At 39.8% G+C, this 19,476-nt stretch overlaps 1 long non-coding RNA gene across 1 annotated transcript; it reads left to right on the top strand.

Annotated features, from left to right (window-relative positions):
• The first annotated feature begins 2,216 nt into the window (after nucleotides 1-2,216).
• LOC128090759 (uncharacterized) lies at nucleotides 2,217-11,566 on the top strand. Its single transcript, XR_008211084.1, has 3 exons — nucleotides 2,217-3,213; nucleotides 4,567-4,745; nucleotides 7,416-11,566. It is a non-coding gene; the product is annotated as an uncharacterized LOC128090759 (long non-coding RNA).
• The last annotated feature ends 7,910 nt before the right edge of the window (nucleotides 11,567-19,476 follow it).

Consider the following 19,476-nt stretch of genomic DNA (forward strand, 5'->3'; position numbering starts at 1 on the left):
TTTAGTATAATTATCATCATTATGTATTAACCTACAATTACATTTTTTGAGGCAGTAAGTGCTTTAACTACTCCCTTTCAGTCTTAAACATGACAGCATACTTCTACTACATTTAGCCAATAATTAAATTGTTTTGGAATATGTATTAATTATGGCTGGAATTACAGTGATTGGCTGAAATCCTTAAAGGCTCTCCTACCACAAAAGCCCTGAGCAAATACGCAGCTGCTGAACCCACCCAGCTCAGCTCAGAGCAGAGGAGCTGAGGGGAGACCTGATGGCGGCTGTAGCTCCCCGCAGGGAGCAGAGGGGCAGCGCTGAGCTCTGCTCCGTGTGACAGCGGCAGGCGGGTGGCGGTCAGGGACAGGGGCTGCAGCGGAGGGCGGCGGGCACGGAACGGGCTGCACGGGGCAGCGGGCATAGCATCAAGCCTGGCAGAGTTCTTGATTGTTTGCTGACAATGAGCTCGGTGACTCCTTGTGAACAAGGCTGTCCTTTGGCAAACTTCGCTCATTAAAACACTCCAAAATATCTTCGTGTGTCAGCATCCGTGGCCTATCACCACACCTCCATCTTGTGCTCGCTGGAGGATGCACAAAGGATGAGGTTCATCCCAAAAGAAAGATGTCAGAGCTGGAGCTACCAGGTCTGGCTGGGCAGCTCCTTTGTGAGTTAAATGCATTCTTTGACTTTGTGGGAGAGTCAGGGGAGTAGAAGTGCTTTGGCTTTGGGCTTGCTATCAGCTCTCTGCCTTGTATAAGCACCTATTTGACGTAATTCAGTTATATAAATCAGAGAGCTTTGCACAAGGATTTTGCACAAATGAAATCCAAGTAATTCATTTTATCAGAAGTGGATAAGCCTCTTTTGATTTCTTCTCACTAAAAATATAAGCTAACATTTTGTTCATAACTCTGAACCACTCCCTTCAAGATATTTCCAAGTTACTTTTTCCCTCAAAGACATGGATAAGATCTCATTTCTGAGGCTCTCAGCTGACATGGCTTTCATATGAATTCCTCCCCCCTGACAAGGGAAGCTAAAACCTACTTCTCCCATGCATCTCAAAGTGAAACTCAGTACCTTTTTGTCTGACTGTTTATCATTTCTTGCAAATACTCAAATCCATTTCCTTTGGAAAAGGTTTGTCTTTGTATGACAGGCATACAAATAGGTTTTATTATAGTACTCTATTCATCGGTGCAGCTTAGCCTGGAGATAAAAAGGAATTCATTTTCTAGATTTTCCCTGAACGACAGCTCTGCATTATCAGAGTTCTTAACTCAAGAATAATAGGAAAAAAAAAAAAAAAAAAGAAAGAAAAAAAAAAAAAAAAGGAAAAAAAGAAATAGGAACTGATATATTGTATCTGACTTCGTGGTAGTGACCCGAGCTTCTCCCCAGTGAATTGAATCAAAGTAGCATCAAGAGTGCAAGATTGGGCAGAAAAGTACCAAGTTATCTGAATTTCAGTAATGGTAAGACAGCACAATCTTTTCAATACTAATGGTGAACTCTGCTCAGTTACCCATGATGTTGTATATAACATTAAGGTCAGAAGAACTGTATTTTCTTTTCCTTTTTTTTTTCCTTGACAGTCTTTGACATGTATAACTAGGTTTCTTTCCTTAAAAAAAAAATAAATAAAAAATGGAAAACAAAAAACCCATACTGTTCTACTAAGCCCCTTCTGACCTGGTAAAGGTAAGCAGCCTATTACGATTGTGAAGAATCAGTGGATAATGATCTCTCAATTTTTTGTCTTGCCTATTTTTTTTTTTTTTCTGAAACTTAAAGGAAACCACTTCAGGAGTCTCTCTGGGCACGCTGTTTGCTGTAACTACTCTTGCCACCTTGGCCATTTCCTGTCAATGTGTAAGTTGGTTTTGTAGAGCTATTACATAATGCTGTACAACCAGTGCCAGAGGGTCAAAAGTACATATGAACATAACTCTTACTTCATGCAGAGCATAGAAGAGGGTCCTCTGATCCCAGCTGATGACTGCTTTTACCTGTAGTAGCTGCTATGGCTCATCACGTCTACCAGTGGGTATTCCTACCACATGAAACTTGTGTCCACTTTCAAAATTCCTACTTGAAGCAGACTGTCCATGGCTCAAAACAATTCTGCAAGTTGTGCTGACTGGTATGTATTCCAATGGTATAATTTTTGGCATAAAGAGAGATTTAAATGTGCCAGTGACTGCAAGGGTTGTGCTGATTAGAAGAAAAGACAGAGGATGGACTGAAAACTTCACATGTTCTACCAAAGTCAGTGTAAATATATTTAGGAACAGAGTAGCAAAAATGAATTAAAAAAAACTACCTACAGAAGATTCACATGGCCTGCCTCCATTACACTTCTCGTTTTCAAGAGCTGAGCTGCTGAAATAAGGAGACTCCTGTTAATAGACATTACGTAGTCCATGGCTCAGACTGGATCTTTCCTCCAGGGCTTCCTGCATGGTTATGCAGACTAGACAGGTCACACAATTCTGAAAAGGAAGGCTGTATCTTGTCTTATGCAACCACTATGTGCTTACTTTGGCTCCAACCATCCTGCTCTTGAGCACCTCCAGGGATGGAGCATCCACAACTTCTTTGGTCAACATGCTCCCTATAGAGCAAACAATAGCAGGACAGTAGTATCTAAACTCCAGTTATGATGTGCAGGCACAGTATGTGGATGTTCAAAGTCCCCCATTTTCCAGGTTGGTCCCATTACTATTGCTAACATCTGTGTTAGAGGCAATAACGTGGTCTGATTTTATAATGTATTTCCTTAAGTCAATCAGTAGAGCCTTTTTAACTCAATCTAAGTAAAAAGCTGAGTACAAATCAAATAGAATGATTTTAGTGTGGTTTTTTGTTTGTTTGTTTGTTTTTTAACTGGAGTTTCTCTGTTTTCAAGTTTAGCAAGTCAGGAGATATTTTATCGAATGTCCTGTGTAAAGTGCTTCATAGAGAGCGTTTCTTCTTTAACCATATGTATGGTTAGGTCATGGCCTGAACCAGTGATTGAGCTCCTGGTGAAAGGGCATAGTCAGGCCTGGGAGCACAAGTGGAAGCAATTCACCTGTCTGAGCAGAAGGGGGGGAGCCTGGATCCGCCCCTCCATAACATTATTTAAGGGCTGGCAGCCACAAGGGAAGCATCTCTACTTAGAGGCTGCTTCCTTTGGAGTGTTTGGTGAGTCCTGATGCTTGGAAAAGGGTAAATGGTTCCTTCTATATTACTGGATTGTGATCCTTACCTTTCTTGGGTGATCTGAAACTGGTTTAAAGCAGCTATACCTGCTGCACGTATGCCTACACTGTACCATTAGAGCAGGAGTAATTTTGCTTTTCTTACGAGGAAGTAAGGGTAATTTGTATACTTTTTAAAATGCGTGTCCTTTAGTATCTATTTCCTTTAAGACTTGAGCAGAAATTAGGAAGAACTGATCTCAGGTGCCCATTGGTCTTTGTGGAAGCCCATTTCACAGAGGTTCTTTAAGGTCTCCTGTTCCCCCAACACCCTGATGATGTAGTCGCCCTGGAAAGAGGATAAGCAGTGCTTCCAAATGATTAGGCAGACATTACTGAGCTGGCTGCAGGAAATAATGCTTCTCAGGGCAGCCTTTTGAGTTTCTTTCTTTCCTTTTTTATTTTATTTTTATTTTATTTTATTTTTTTTTTCCTTCAATAAACATTACTATTTCAGTCAGGAAATATGGTAACACTCTGGCAGAACACTTCCAAGCAAGTCAGTGTATATATGTATGCAGATAAAGGTGGAAGAGAAAGAGGTTTTAAACATATCTTCTGTCACTTTCTCTCTTCTCATTATAAGGCCCAATTTGTAAAGAATCATAGAACTCTAACTCAGTGCTATGAAGTAGGACTCTTGAACCAGAAAAGCTTATCTGTTACCATTTTGAAGACTAAATTGTGATTTTTTGAATGCTTAACTGACCATTTAAAATGCATTTTAAATCAGATTTTTTTTTTAAATCATTTTTATCAGATCTACTATTGAGGAAAAGTAAATGTCTCCACTGTTTGTTCTTAATGCAGCACTTGTGATTCAGATATAAACATACAGTTCTGCAGTAAATGTAAACTCTAAAAGTTAGGTGTGATCTTAAAAGCTCTATGGATCCTATTAAGCATTTAATTCTGCCCTAAACTATGCAGAAACCTCAAGCAATAACTTGAATTGTGTATTTCAGTAGACTGCAGTTTCTAAAAGCATCTAACTCCCTGTTGCGATTCCATCCAGCTAAGGACAGAAAAACTTTGAAAAAGCTCTTCACTGCATATGATGGAATCTATTTGCCTCATAATTGTAGTGCTGGTTCCATAAAGAGACCCCCAGCAGTTGCTAATTGCATCCAGAAAACTCATTACATTATACCAATTGGATTTTTAATTAGAAATGCAGATGGCAACTCATCTATTACATGGTAAGATCCAACTGGGAGAGAAATCTCAATTCCATTTTGGATTCATTCACCTTTTGGATGCTGGAAAAGAATAAAGAATGAGAATGTTGAAACTGTGACTGATGTTCTGTCTTCCAATGAAGGTTCATTTTGTACCAAGGCTGAAGGTCACAAAAAGTAAAAAGGAGAAGCATCTACGAAGGCAGCTTCAGAAAAATGAAGATCTTCCCAGTGAGCTGGAAAGTCACTGGGAAAAAAAACTAGCCAGAATGATTTTGCAGTTACGGATAAACACCTCTCCCTTCTTCTGAGTGAGGAGAAAGTAAGTAGAGATGCTCACCTCCAATTAAGATTCACTTGAGTCTATAATTCCTTTTCTTATTGTACAGGAAAGACCATAAATATCTGCCTCATGCTGACAGTAACACATAGGCTGTGAAGGAGCATTGCTGCATGCCAAAGTGCTTGGTGGCAGCTTGGATGTATCAAGCAGCAGTATCCTGATGACACAGTGGGCAAGGTCATAGCCTGCATCTGCAGGTACTTGTGATGAAAACCACGACTGTCACTTTTCCATGTTTGCCTTGTCCTTCTGGATTGTAAGATCTTTAGGAAAGCATCAAACAATTGTTGCAGTTTCTGCAGCCTGATTAGTGATATTCTTGACTCAGCACAGACAGGAAGCTCAGCATTGCCCAGTTCCTTTCTCTGAACGTGTAAAAGGTGCGTGGGAGCCTACATGCCATGTTTCTGCACATCTTTTGTTCAGATGAAGCTTTTAAATTTGTCCTTTCTATTGAGGAACAATGTACTCTGTCTCTTCCATTCACATGCCATCAGGAAGAAGTAGAAGTGTTTCTCTTTTGCTACAGTGAAGACACTTGAAAATAAAAAACCATTAGCCAGTGTCAACCTAAAGAGGTGAATGCTGTCAACGTATTGGTTACTGTTTCCTCTATAGGCACCTTTTTGTGTGTGTGAATCTTTCAAGTGGATGCAATAACCTGTCCTCCTGACTGCAGATTCTGTGAACAGTTATTGTCTCAGGTCATGAAAGAGTAGGACAACAACAAGGACTCAGATAGATTCTCTTTTTTTTTTTTTTTTATAGTCTTCTGTTGCCTGTCATAAAAGTGCAACACTGCCCCTTTCCTTTCTTTTTTTCCTTTTTTGTAGTAATTCCGCAGTGCCTACTGAGAGCCTAGAGGTGAAAACTTTTAGAACATTTTATTACAATTTTAATTCCTGAAATATTAAGATTACTGTTTTGCTTTTAGAAATACTTTTAATCCTTTATAAGCAAACATCAGAAATTGACATGCGTTGTTCTGGACAAGTGAATGATTTCTGAGTGGCTTTCTGTGATGTCAGGAAGTTAAACCAAGGCACCAACTAAAAAAAAAAACAGTCCTTCTATTTTCCCAAAGATAGCACTTCCTTGTCCTTCTCATTCAGCAGGAGCAGCCTCACAGCTGACACTAGGCTGCATCCTTTCATTCATTGTCACTTATGCTATTTCATTCCAGGTAAAGATGAAAATGATATATATGGTTTAGCTTACCTGATGCATTCCATCTTAACATCCTGACTTCAGTTGCTCTAGCAGGAACAAATTTAAACTATTCAGGCTGGTTTTTTTATGTTATATTCTTCCTGTCTTCTTTCTCTGGTCAAAGAACACCTGCTTGATGTAAGGTTTCACTCCAGTGCAGGTACCTGAAGTTTGCCAAAAGCAGCCCTAGTGTTAGGAATCAGTTTTGCTGTTAAACAAAGCTGCATTATGAACTTTTGCAATTAAGTCAGTTGGCATGGGCATAACAGCCGTGCTAAACTTGGACAGATGTATCCACCGTGTTCTTTGTCAGTTGATCACAAAGGCTCTTTCATAGAGTCATAATGCTTGGAAAAGACAACTGAGATCATCTATTCCAACTGTTAATTCCTCAGTAACCGGAGATGGTATTGGGGAGGAAAGGTTGCCATTCAGACCGGTTTCCAGAGGGCAAGAACCGAATATAAAAGAATAGTGGGAAGATGGGAATAGTTGCCAGAGACATTATTTTATTCACTATAACTTCTGCAGGACTCGGTGCAGAGGGAGGATGTTGTATGGCTGGCTGAGCGGGGAGGTGTAGTAAAGAGGATGTTTTCTGCAGAGTTCTTGCTCCTCTTTGCAGAACCTGGCAGGCTGTAAGGTATGGAAAGTGGAATGCTGCCTTGGAGAGATGAGTTTTGTACAATTTTTGTACAAAACTGTAACACCTTGCTTAATTGTTTTAAGAAATTTGCTTTAGAACGCTGATAAACTCCAAATCACATTCTTCTTACATTTCTAATGACTTGGCATTTTTTTTCCATTTAAAAAAAAAAAAAAAAAAAAAAAATTGACCTTGTTTCATGGCAGTGGTTATAAGCCTCTGTAATGTGAAATAATCAAAGTAGAAACTATGCAGCTTGGGTCTGGAGGCTGCAGTAGCAAGCTGACAAGAAAGACAAGGAGTAGGGATAAATGAGCATTTTACAAAACTGTCTTGCCTACTGTCTTGATTTCCCAAAATGTTACTAGTACAAAACATGCCATTTCTCTACATGCTACTTTGGATAAGCATGTCATTGTCACAGATATCATCCTGCACTGGAGAAGCCTATCCATCAGGCAGTATCTCTCTTTTTCTCTGAAAGTCTTTGACAGTAAAAGGAGTAAAATTAAGAATAGAAATCACAAATGAGTATGTATTTGTAAGTGTTAGCGTGGTGCTTTGGGATTGCTTACTGGGACAATTTTGGAGCTGTAGCCAGCTGTGATATAGTTTAAAAGCTCACTGATGAGGCATGAATTGATTTACTGACAATAATGGGAAATGGGTTTAGTCCTGTTGCTACTGTACTATTTCAACCACAAATATCAGAACAAAGTGAATGGGAACCCTTTTGGGATATTGAAGGCAGATAACTACAGGTAGGCAATTATATATGGTCTTCTTCTCTACAGGCTTCAACACTGGAACACTGGATTATTTTTAGCTTTGGAGGAAAGGATCACCATGGAAACATAATGAAGCATGAGAGTGATCAGACTGATTGACAGTGTTATAGTAAAGGAAGATTGACATGAAAGTCAGAGATAAAATTCATGCTGTTCTAAGGCATAGTTCCCATAGTAGTTGAATCATCAGGTCTCGTTTTCCAGACACTGATACCACATGAGATTTCTTTGTCCTTACACGGGAGGAACATACTGTACAGGTCACTTTTTTTCTATGACACATTGTCAGTTAGCAGGTTGGTAACAACACTGAAAGGCTCCCTATTGATGCAACAAAAGTTTAACTCCTGGAAGTAAAGATTTAAGTGCTACCTTGCTATAAAGCCGTAGGTTAATTTGGTCTTATCTCTAGTAAAGTCATGAAGATTTGCCACATTTCTTTATGCAAAAACTTGAGGTACTTGTGATCTTGAAATTCTTTACAAATTCATTCTGATTTTATCAAATTTTTCTAGTATATGGGAAGGACAAGAATGGAGGAAAAAAAAAGCTGGAAGAACAGTTATTTTGTTTTGCAATGCTGAATGATTTTATTCTTACTTAGAGAATACTCATAGGATTGAAAAAAAAAAAAAATATCTGAATCATAGTGAATAAAATACTTAATTGCACATGAGAAGATATTTTCATCTTCTTTGTTCTCATTAAGACAAATACAACCATCCATGACTGTTTTAAATTCAGATGGATTTGACTACCATGAACTGGCAATAAAAAAAAATTGCTTAATTCTACTTGAATTCATCATTTCAAGTGCAAGTCATCATTTTCTATCCTAGATATAAACTGAAATTTAAAATCTTCTGTAGGAGCATTCTTCTAATCTCACGTGCTAGTTGTAACATCAGAAGATTACTTAATTTCCGGGAATAACTAACCAAAGAACTAATGCCATTAATGCCATAATGTCTGTGATCTGCAGTCTTTCAAAGAGGGTTTTTGCTTGCTTGATCTGTTCTTCCTGCTCAGCCCAGCTCATTTCATCCCATGGTTCCCTCTAGCTCATGCCTTTCTTTTCCATGGACAATTTCCTCATTCACTGGCACTTTAAAAAGTCTATTAAGCATATTTTTCCTTACTCTGCAGTGTTTCCTTGTTTGTTTATTTGTTGACCTATTTTTATTCAGTCTATTCTTTATTCTGGAGGATATTTCTGCCCTAAGACCCAAAGTTTCTTGATTCACTCTAAGTCTTTAAATTGTCCAGGAGCCACAGTTGGTATAGTCAGAAACAGAGTTCAGGAACTCCATTTTCACTCCTTACTTTGTGATTTAAGTCCAAAGCATTTGATCTAGAGTGGTCACAGGACAGCAGCGTAATCATTTTTAAGATGGTTCAAGTGTGACAGCGAGGCAGATGTTAAAATAATCTCTGACCACAGTGACCCTTCTTGGCTGTTTCTCTTTTCCACTTCAACTGCAAACAAATATTTAGCTCCAATTACCTCATTGAAAAGCCCATAGGGAGCCAAGCCTGATATTATATCATGTGCAGACATTTCATGGCTTACTGCAGTGGTATGGAGACCTACGAGATAGCATGCGCTCTTTCCAGTTTTGTGTCATGCTTGGTGCAGTCTGTCGCTGGATGACTAACAGTGGATTGTCCACTTGTAGGGGAAAAGCCCCTTGCTGTTCTGTGTCTGATCTACGCCCATTCTGCCAGGAGTGCACCCTATGGATTTTGCAACATGGGCCTATGGGAGCACAAGCAGTTTTTCTCTTCGATTAGCAATTGCCATACAATGAAAGAACCTGGAGTGGGAATCATGGGGTAAGTAATCTCCATGGGTGCAATGGCAGGAGGAACTGCAGGTCTTTCACAAGACCCTCTCAAGACAACAGGAAAAAGAGAGAAGAAAGAAAAGAAAAATAAGAGGGGAAATAGAACAAGAGGAAAATAATTGTACAGTCAAAAAGCACTCAATGGGAAATATCTAACTGCAAAAGCGTGGGGAGAAGATTGATCTTAACCTGTAGCGACTACACTGGTAACTAATAATGTGAGCTGCCAGCCACTGCTGTAACACTTGTGGAGCAGTTTTGTGTGGAAAATCTCACAGCCCATAGGTCTCATTTCTTCTCCAGACTTTCTACAAGTAAACCTTTTAGGGATAGATTTTAAGTGCACTTAGACACATACCAGCCAAGATACTTAAAACACTGAAAGATCTGTGCTTTAGAAACAGACCTGAAACCTTTCTAGCAGCTGAAGACTTTCAGCATCACCGAATTACTGAGTTGCCATTGAAATTAGTGGCTTTTATCTTTAAAATAGGAAAATAATAGTTTAATCACACAATTGCTAGGGTAGGTAGCTAGAGATCCTCTTTTGTATAGAAGCAGGCACATTCAATTACCTGTCTGTTCTGTCAATACTGACTGTCCTGCCAAGAACTTCTAGTTTTTCCTTTGTCCTCCCAAGGACTGGTGCCTATGTTGCTGGGGCAGAGGATGCCAGGTGCCCTCTCCTTCACCCCCATCAATTCCCAGAGTCCAGGTATGCAGCACAGCAGCAATCAAGCCACAGTGTGTACCTGAGGGTATATAATGTGGTGACATTGCAGTGTTCCAGGTCATTTATATCTACCAGGTATAGGAGTATCCAGTACAACATTTGGAGCCTTGAAATTAGCTTTTCTTGTTCCCATTACCTGGCTTTACTTGTACTGATGGACAGATTACAAGCAGTTTTATGGACTGATGATTATTGGGTAACTCTGGTTAAGCTGATTCAAGAGGGCTCTCCAGAGATATTTTCCAGATGTGTCTTCTGGGCACAAGATTTCTTTGCACTATCACTGTGGATTGGGGTAAAATGTCACGAAGAGATTTCTTGTTACAACCATGGCCTGGGATCTTCTCTTATTTTCAATAGCAGTGCTGCAGCCTTCTGAACTGAAGTGTCACCTAAGAAGCCTCCAGCTGACATTTATGAAAAAATGGGCTTTAGAGTTTTATGGGAGAAGTTCCCATCAGATGAATACGATTAGTGCAAAGTTTGTTTGGAGTCTTAGTAATTTATGTAGACAAATCTAGGTCTTTAAGCATGTTGCCTGCTGCCAAAATGGAAGAATAAATGTGCATTAAAGCAGCTAACAGTCATTGATTACCCAAATCCACAGTTCTTCCTCAGGGAATATTTTCAGCCTGTAAACAGAAAATCTACTGTAAACGCCACACTGACATTAGCTCAGTACTGCACAGAACCTTTGGATAGAGTGCTGCAGAAATTAAATGGCTATTATATTATGAATTAATTATATATCCTTGGAGTTCTTTATGATCGTGATGGGTAATAGTAATTACACAACTGCGCACTGGGTTTAGGTGTATAATGCTAAGTAATTATTCTATTTTCTTTGTGTGTCTGCCTCCAAATCCTAATCTTTTTAATGGAAATAGCTGGTAACATCTCTGATGGATGGTCTTTCACATTTAATAGAAATGTGAAATAAAGAGAAAGAGCACTGGCACTAAGAGCTGGCTGAGAAAACAAGTAGAATGTAGAAGCCAGCAATATCACAGGGGCAATATTCTTAACTGAGAATGTGTGACACAAGGTTAGGCATAAAAAGTTTTGCCTCATTATCTGAGTACTTAATTAGGTGACAGTGAATAAAAAGAATGTAGATTGTCATTCCATGAATCAGAAATCAGCAGTGGGAATGGCTGCTGATTGTCAGGGAGTTTCATCACTCATTAATGTACCTGGATATACATAACAGAAGAATATTAACAAAAGAAACTTCACAGCTGAAAAGTTGGATGAAACACCCAAATACATCATGCAAAGAACAGCAATCACCTTTTCTTGATTCAATGACTTTTGCTTGATTCTTTCCTTTAAGCTGATGTAGCAGGACAAATTATTTCTTGATCCTGTATCTGAATTGACAAGGCTGTAGCTTCACACAATTTGCCCTGGGAGACCGGGAAGAATTGCAAAAATTGTCTTCTCTTCATTCCCACATTGCTGGTAAGGAACTAAGGCTGAAAGTCCAGCAATCTATCACACCCTCCGAATAGTCTTGGAAGGGCATTACAGATATTCTCCACAACAGATTGATTATTAATTTAAACTGACTATTGCCACCAAAAGGTGACAGGGTAACCTAATAGGTCATCCCGCTCTTTGAACTGTTTTTGTGACCTGATGGTCACCCAATTTAGTCAGATGGTCACCATCTAAGGAGATGCAGAAAAAGGCATTTTTTGGTCCGATTCTTATCCCTTCTACAGTAGGAGAGAAATTCCTGTTCAGGGGGTGCAGCAAGTGTACCAAACCACAACTCCTGGTTGTTCCCCCAGAATCTTGCAGTTTTGATACGGTTTTTATTTCACCATTTCGTTCATCCTGTTGCATTGCTGTGCAGAGCTTCCAGCCATTCCACCTTCTTGGAATGGCTGGTACTGTTGGGAGTAATCTGCTTGGCGTTCAACCTTCTAGAGTTTTGACCCTTTGATCTTGAATCTCTGCTCCCCTCCATTTTTCATCCACTGTTCATTCTTAGAACGTTTTCTCCCTACCCTCTTTTTCTCTCACACCTCCATTCTGAAGAATAGCTTAGATTTTGCTAGGGACAGACCAACGCTTATCCTTTATTAGGAAAAACTAGAAGCACAGTCCACAAGCAAGATTCTAAGATTAAAAGCAGCGCAAAAATGTATACTTTCCCACTAATATTCTCCCTATGGGCAAAAAAACCCAGCTTGGGTGACTTGCCTTACTTTTGTAGTCAAAAACACCCAGCTGTTCTATCATTGAAATATTTGCCAAGTTTTCAATAGCATGTATACAGAGTTCTTGCATCCACAACACCACTTATCAGGGAGTTCCACAGACCTACTTCTACTTGTGTGAATAATCAGGTCCTATTTTTTTTTCTGATCCTGGCTCTCATAAGCTGTACTTTCAAACCCTACTTCTGGCATGTAAAGAGACACTGAACAATTAAAGAACAACCAACTTTTCCTTGTGATGATTTTGTATACTTTAAATATAATTTCCCTGTAATGTCATTCCTTCATGGCAAACCTTCAGCTATCTCAATTGTTCTGTTTACAGGAGTTTTCCATATATTTCATTATTCTTGTTGCCCTCTTGCCCTTTCCTTATATGAATTATTTGGTCTTGAATGCTTGACTTTTTTATTATTTTTTTTAAATTCCATACAGCACTTAAAGAATGTTTTCACTGAACTGTTTATCATAACAACAAAATCCATGCTTATGTAAAGCAGTTGTTAGTTTAGAGCCTTTGTACAAAGTTAGAATTATTTCCTTCCCCACATGAATCACATTACATTATATGCATTGCATGTTGAGTTTCATTTGGCATTTTGTTGCCCAGTTTCACTGGGTTTTGCAGTCTTGATGCAATTCACCAGGCTTTGTGTATTGATACTAACCTAAATAACTGCAACATCAGCAACCTTTGTCACTGTGTTCACTGCCTTTCCAAATCATCTATGAACAAGCTGAACAGCAGAAATTCCAGCACTGGTGGCTCCCCTCTATCACAAGACTGGCCATGTTTTGCTCCCTTCCATCTTCTATGTTTAAACAAGTTGTTTATCCATTCAATGATCTTCCCTTTTATTCCAGTGGCAACAAAGTAGAGTGATGGAATAGTGAAGTTAAAAAAATAAAAATAAAAAAAAATATATAAATAAATAATAAAAAAAAAAAAATTGAGGAAAACAGGATGAGGAAAAATTAGAAAGAAGAGTCAGGAAAGAAGGAGGCTGTTTAAACTGCCTGTTTGTCTTATTTCACTTGAACGCATAAAACAAGAAACCTTCCTTTGTCTAAATTGCTTGTATCCAATTCGGTTCAACTGGGAATAAAATGTTACTGTTTTGAAGATGTGGAAAGAAATTGAGTATAAGAGAGAACAAATTATTTTCTATGAAGACTGCCTTCATCAGTTTCTTACTGATAGACAAGGTAGAAAACTATAGAGAATGAACAAGTAGACAAAAAAAAATTCTATATATGAAAGAAGCAAGTACTTCTCAAGAGGTTCTTACGATATTGAAATCTCTTCTCCCAAGAGACAAGAAGGATCTTTCATTCCTCAGACTGGCACTGACTGAGTGAGCAGCCAATAAACAATGAAATGGGGAAAGATACACTTGTCAGCTTCCCAAAAGCTGACATCAAGGACAGTATTTCTGAATCATAGTCCACATAGCCTGAAATTCAAGCAGCAATTAAAGTTGTTAAACATATAGTAGAAGAACTAGCAGACCTTAAGCAGAATATTGTACTGCTGAAATGAATAGGATGCTGTGGATGGTTTTTCCTCTAGGGCTGTAGAAAAGCTCTTCTTGACTTCCACTCACTGCTGTAGTGATAAATGTGAATGAGCTTGAGAATGTCAGATTATAGAAACTGGGTATAACAAATTCAATTCAAGTAACAGTGGGGCAAAATAAATTTACTATTAAAGTCTTAAAGCTGTCCAAAGATGATAGTTGGGACTGCAGTTCCTATAGGATGCTGGGTTAGATCCTTCAACAGCAGTGAAATGATTCACTCTGACTGACAGGTTGTGTCTATATAATCAGGACTATAGTGATCCTATGTCCAGATTTTCACAATTATCTCAGTATAATCATCCTTTCTTTTCTGAGTGAAATGTAGGCTACTTGCTTTACTTGTCAGTGGGGTAAGGAGCTGTGTTTTCTGTTACAGGGAACTCAGACTTATACTGCAAGTCAAAGAAAATGGATGCACAACTGAGCTTAGGAAAATAAATCCATATTCAATTGACTCATCATAAACCTAGGCTATAGTGACTTACATTCAAAATTAGTGTGCTTGCAGACTTACCAGTCCAATCTGTCAGCAATAGAAACACACCAGTTATTTCCAGTAAGCATTTCTGAATTATTGTCATCTGTGATATACTCAATATGGAGAGAATAAAGTAAATAACTACTACTCAGAATCTCCCTAGATTGAAGGCAAAGAAATCCAACCCATACAAAGTTAATAAAAACTGTACAGAGGAAGTTGGACTCGTGGATATATTCGTACAGAGCAACTACATACTAAAACAAATGTTTACGTCAATAACGTCTTCTGTGGTTGTCTACAATTGTAACATGCCAGAAGTTTTATATCACTAATGATTTATATATTTAATATATTTTATGACTGCCGAAGGGTTTTGAGCTTCTGTGCAGAACAAATGAAGTAATTGTTGTGTATGCCTTGAGGAGGAGCAAGCAGTTTCTCATAAAGCATTCATACACCATTAGGATAAACAAGAGTAAAAGAAGAGATCACGGTAAGTTTCCACCCATAAGGTCACTGGGGACATTTACACCTGAATCCCAAACCTGACTCCTAAAATCATCAAGAGTGATGACATCAAAAAAACAGAATTCGGAAGGCAACACGGCTTCTTAGGATGGAATGGCCCCATCCTGGTGGATGAGATTCCAGATAAGGCTCACGTTTCAAATCAAGGTTAGCTCAGGGGATAAGCAAACATGGCTCTGAACAGTGAATGGAACAGATCATCCTGGATAACATGATCACATGAGAAATAGGCGTGTGATCTGAGCCAGCCAGCCTGGCTTCAGCAGGGGAAGGTCATGCTTGATCAATCTGGTGGCCTTCTATGATGGAGTGACGACATCGGTGGACAAGGGAAAGATGACCAATGTCACTTACCTGGATTTGAGCAAGGCCTTTGACATGGTCCCCCACCACATCCTTATCTCCAAATTGGAGGGATGTGGATTTGACAGGTGGACCACTCGTTGGATAAGAAACTGGTTGAAAGGCCGCAGACAGAGGGTGGTGGTCAATGGCTCTGTGTCCAGGTGGAGGCCGGTAACAAGCGGCGTCCCCCAGGGGTCTGTCTTGGGACCGGTGCTCTTTAACATCTTTACCAATGACATCAGTGTGGGAATTGAGTGCACCCTCACCAAGTTTGCTGACGACACCAAGCTGAGTGATGCAGTTGATACGGTTGAAGCAAGGGATGCCATTCAGAGGGACCTTGGGAGGCTAGAAAGGTGGGCCTGGGTGAACCTGATGAGGTTCAACATGACAAAGTGCAGAGTTTTGCACTTGAGCAGGTGGAATCCCAGGATTCCATACAGACTGGAAGGAGCAGTCCTTGAGAGCAGCCCTGTGGAGAGGGACCTGGGGGTCTTGGTAGATGAAAAACTTAACATGAGCCAGCAGTGTGCCCTTGAGGCTCGGAAGGCCAATGGTATCCTGGGCTCCATCAAAAGAGGGGTGACCAGCAGGGACAGGGAGGTGATTGTCCTCCTTTACTCTGCTCTTGGGAGGCCCCATCTGCAGTACTGTGTCCAGGTCTGGAGCCCCCGTACAAGAAAGACAGGGAGCTGTTGGAGAGGGTCCAGAGGAGAGCCACAAAGATGATCAGGGGACCGGAACACCTCCTCTATCAAAACAGGCTGAGGGAGCTGGGCTTGTTCAGCCTGGAGAAAAGAAGGCTGCAGGGTGACCTCATTGCAGCATTTCAATACCTACAGGGAGCCTACAGAGGGGAGGGGAATCAACTCTTTGAAAGGGTAGATAACAGCAGGACAAGGGGAAAAGGTTTTAAGTTGAAGGAGGGGAGATTTAGGTTGGATGTCAGGGGGAAATTCTTTACAGAGAGAGTGGTGAGGTGCTGGAACAGGCTGCCCAGAGAGGTTGTGGATGCCCCGTCCCTGGAGGTGTTCAAGGCCAGGTTGGATGGGGCCCTGGGCAGCCTGGTCTAGCATTAAATGGGGAGGTTGGTGGCCCTGCATGTGGCAGAGGGGGTTGGAGATTCATGATCCTTGAGGATCCAGGCCATTCTGTGATTCTGTGAATGCATACATGTGATTACAGACTAAATCTTTAAATACTAGATGAAAGATGTTAACTAAATAATACAAATATTTAATGTATTTAAATTGTGTGGCTTTTCTGTATAGGTGAACTTAGTTTCCAGTTTCCATCTAAAGTCTGGTCTAATCTAGCTAATACCATTTTTTTCTAGCTAGAACTACTTATCTCTATTTTAATTGTGAGCTTTTCTAGTGTTGAAAGCAAGAAGGTCTCCCTGAGGGCAGTGGACTCAAAGAAGTATATACAAGCAGCCCTCATTAACCCTTACCAAGAGAAATGCTGAGGAAAGAGATGGAACTGAGTGTTTTCTGCTAGGCTGCATTACCAGATGCTGAGTTGTGGAAAGACAGCAGCAGGTGAACGTTACACAAAGCAGAGATGCTGATGGACATGCCATGACTGAAGTCTATCTCTAACCCCATACTCATGAGATACGTGAAATAAACAATACTAGTGGTCTGTCTGATATCACTGATTGCAGAATGCGCAAGGCAGTCAGGAGAAGCCTTTTAGAAATGCTTCTGGAAAAAAATACTGAGAGAAAGTGAAATAAATTGGAGATGAGCCAAGAAAAATAATTTCTTTACTTCATAGAAACATAATCCAAGGCAATGGTGAAAGAAACTCTTTGGCTAGAAGGCAACTAAACATTATTTTCTGTGGCTGAACAACATTACTGTAGACTAAATAGTGAAGCTGATATTTGAAGAGTTTGAATTGAAAGAAGCAACAAACCTCCCCCCACATGCCTTCCAGGGTTTGCTCTTAGAATCAGAGATAGATTGGATAGAATCTGATTGTATCAAAGAACTGCTAAGCAATAGGATATCTTCTCCTACTGCTACAAAGAGGCACATCTTACAACAGAATTTGGATATCCTAGACATTTACATGTTAATGAACAGATATGCAGACTCAATACCTCCAGATACAGTTTTGCAATTTAATCTTGCTGACTTAAAGCAGTTCAGTGAAAGAAAAAGTTTTCTTTCATAATCATTTGTGTGTGGAATAAACAGGTGCAACAATGACATGACAAACTAGAAAAGAGGTGTTTTAATTAAACCAGCCATAGGAAGGATCATTTGCAACATCTCAACAATGACAATTAACTACACTCAGTGTCTCAGTGTTAATGTAGCTCATTTAGGAGGAATCTGAACATTTAGAAAATGTCAGTTGTTTTCTATCAAGTAGTTCATAGATCTATGACAAAATATTCATACCACCACTGACATAACTTGAGTCAACACTGGAAAGTCCCCTGCATTGTAGTTATAGAGTAAATTTGCTTCACTTACATTCAGTAGTTCTCTATTATGCAAAGACCTGAACATTAAAAGACTTCACTGTGACAATTAGACAATGTAAATTTTTGTGAAAGCTCTCTTTATACAGATAAGGTTAAACTTTAAGGTGCAGATCCGTGGAGCCCTCTACCCACATTCTAGGAATGCAGTCCACAAGCCAGCATCACACAGCCTGAGGTCTGGAAGGTCTCTTTATCACAGTCCTGTGTTAGGCTGTGTGTCAGAGCTCTCTCCAGAGATGGTAGCAAAAGGAGAGGGCAACCTAGCTTTATGAACCTCACAGAAGGACTTCAGCTGATCCTTACGACTGCAAGCATGGCTAAGGGTGTTATGGGGAGATGGACTTCTAACAGACAGTGAACAGGCAAGTACTGAACTGTTCTAGAGAGCCTCGACCATAAATGGATATAAACGACAACCAAAAAGAAAAAATGGCTATTATTCTAATGGTTTGGTTCAAAGAGTGAGAGAGTTTCTCCAGCTGCTTTTCTCAAATATTCATCATTTTGTTGGTCCCAATACAAGATGCAGCAGTAAGGTTTTAGTGCCACAAAACCAACCTCATAAATAAAAATCCACTGAAAAATCTCAGCATGGGCAATCTTTGAATTACCGCAAAGACTGAAAGAACAGCACATTCTGAACGCTGCATTTCTATTAAATAACTAATTCTCACAGTACCTGTGAAAAAAGTAACTGTGAAAAAGAAGTATGGAAGAGGCTTTGCAAGATTCACTCAAAAGCAGGAAGCCATCCTCCATGAGAATCGAGTTCAGATTCTGGAACAGTTTGCTTTGGGATGCTGTGGGAGTTCAGCTATGAGCCCTCCTACTCATCCATCTCTTAGGGACACTCAGCAAAATGTCAGTTCTTGGTGAAGCAACAGAGGAACTCCTGTTGTTACACTGTAGCATGCTAATATAAATCAGTACTCAAATTTGATTTTATTTAATACGTCAGGGTAATGCTGGCAGCAGTCCAGTAACTTCTATGTGAGTTGGAGATTCATGCAGGCAGTGAGGGGGTCAGGTTGCTAGAGACAGCATCACCAGGGCTGCCCCCAAGTAAGCCACTCTAGTTGCAGGCGGAATTCTCTAAACCAGACCTTCATAATTGGCGTATCACTCATCGAGTGGGAAGGAATACTAGAAAAAGTCATCATTTGCCACCTGAGGGTTTTTTGTGCGCTGCAGGTGTCATTACTTGGGAGGTTATTCTCATTAGCCAGACACCAGGAATTCAGCCCTCCCTGAGATTGTAGCAGGAAGCTAGCTGGGAACAGAAACTTCACTGTCGTCATGACCAGCTCTGTGTTCCTCTTTTGCAAATAAAAGTTTCTGAGAACCAGGTAGCATGTCATAGCCATTCAGGATGTGATTTTTCTGGCATAGTTGTCACCTGCGTTCCTTTGGATTTCAGCATACAACAAATTAAACATTCTTCCTACATGAAAGTCGTGTTTCAACCTAAGTTAACGTGTTTGGGGATTGATTTTATTTCTTAAAAATAAATAAATAACAACATATATATCATTATTTTGGTTGGAAAAGCACTACCATTCATCTGTGAGCTTTTTTATCCATGTTATTTGATTTTCTGACAAAAGCTCAAAGCTCTCAGTGGGAAAAGCTATCTCTGTTTCATAACTAGATCTGATCATCTGATGCCTGCCTTCTCCGGAAACGTAGTATATTCTTTAAACCTTTTTATTCCACAAGTATTTCTATTGCACTTTAATTATCTTCCTTTTGACTGTCTTTTACTATAGGAGCACTCAGAATCGTGACACTCATCTCGTTGATCTCAATGCAGTGCTTAGATCCATATTAGAACCTT

Source organism: Tympanuchus pallidicinctus, unplaced genomic scaffold (genome assembly GCF_026119805.1).
Source record: "Tympanuchus pallidicinctus isolate F22 unplaced genomic scaffold, pur_lepc_1.0 scaffold5, whole genome shotgun sequence".
NCBI classification, from domain to species: domain Eukaryota; kingdom Metazoa; phylum Chordata; class Aves; order Galliformes; family Phasianidae; genus Tympanuchus; species Tympanuchus pallidicinctus.